The following is a 1,766-nucleotide window of genomic DNA, read 5'->3' on the forward strand; positions in this document are numbered from 1 at the left end:
AAACAATCAGAGTGGAAATAATGAGAATGTTGACACACTGTGAAAAATGTAACCAATGTCACTGAACAGTATGTATAGATATTGTTAAACGGAAACCTAATTTGCTATGTAAACTTTCACCAAAAACACAATAATATATATAAAAAAGGAATTCGTAAAGAACCTTCTAACCAGTTACACGTGTGTTTTTCTCTCTATACTACCTTATACTCAACTAGCTGAGAAAGGTGGAAGCATAACTGCCATAATACCAAAACCGAAACTGTTGCCGCTGAGTCAATTCCGACTCATAGCGACCCTACAGGACAGAGTAGAACTGCTCCATAGAGTGTCCAAGGAGCGCCTGGTGGATCTGAACTGTCAATCTTTTGGTTAGCAGCCGAGCTCTTACCCACTGCGCCACCAGAGCTCCGTAATTGCCGTAGAACTTTATTTTTACGGAGTGCTTTCTGTTTCCGTCTAATTATGGACACACACACACACACACACTCTCTCTCTCTCCATCTTTGTCATTAATTTGTTTTTTTCAGATTCTTCATAGGTTCTAGGCCCTTTGGGATTCTGACTTGAGAAGGAAGTCAGTATGCCAAGTCTGGGAACACTGTGTTCCTCAAAGCCCTGAGCTATTTCTTCCTTTTCAATAGAGAAAGTAACAATCAGAAAATTGGCTTTTCAAATCACCAACCTGACTTTAACATGACAGAGCCCTAAGCTGGGGAGGAAATAAAAAACACAAACACGGGATTGCGGCAATGAGCTGTTAATAAAGCAAAAGCATGTTGAAAATGAAGGTTTCTTAAACCACAGCACTAAAACATGTAACATACATGTTTTCTCATATTCAAGCTTCTGCTTTTAAACAAAGGCAAAACAAGTTGTATGTATACTGCAAAGTAGAAAGGAAGATTTAAAATAGAAATAAAATTTTCTCTTTCTTTTTTAGAAAGAATATTGTAGACATAAAAGGTAAAATTCACAGCTGCGAGAGACAGAGGGCTACAAAGATGGAGTCTTTTGCCAAGTGTGCTTTATAAGATTTACACAGAATAAGTCTACAGTTTCCCTGCTTCTTTTTAATTAAGGAGGAGGTGGTATTCTAAGGACGCTATCTGGACACTGCTGGCTGAGAAGCAGATTTGATCTCCACATGCTGGTTAGCCAACATTGATTTTCTGCCCCAGTGGAAGAGATTTTACTCTGATGCATGCCATTTAAATTCATTTTACACAGCTGCTTAATGTGGCTTGGCAAGGCACAGCCAAACTAGTGTTGTGGGTCTAAATAGGACTCTCGAGTTGGTAAAGGACAGATCCTATGGTTTAGCAGCTGATGATAAATGCTTTTCTGCCCCCACTGTTATCTTCCCACTGACTCATGAACTGGCCTTGAAGGTAGCACAAGAGAGTGAAAAAGAGAAAAAGACAATTGCCCGAGAAAACAGGTATGCGCACCTCATCCTATATTTGCTCATTCACTTTTAGGATTACGCTTACAGAATTGTGTCTGTTGGTCCACACTTAAGACCATGTTTATAGGATTTAGAACTCTCAAATGCAAAATTATCTTTTGCTCTTGCTGCCTAAATAAATATATAAACCCAAACCCACTGCCATAGAGTCAATTCCGACTCATAGCGACCCTGTAGGACAAAGCAGAACTGCCCCACAGGGTTTCCAAGGCTGTAATCTTTATGGAAGCAGACTGCCACATCTTTCTCCCAAGGAACAGCTGATGAGTTTAAACCACAAACCTTTCGGTTAGCAGCT

The sequence above is a fragment of the Trichechus manatus genome, unplaced genomic scaffold (assembly GCF_000243295.1).
Source record: "Trichechus manatus latirostris isolate Lorelei unplaced genomic scaffold, TriManLat1.0 scaffold00002, whole genome shotgun sequence".
NCBI lineage: Eukaryota > Metazoa > Chordata > Mammalia > Sirenia > Trichechidae > Trichechus > Trichechus manatus.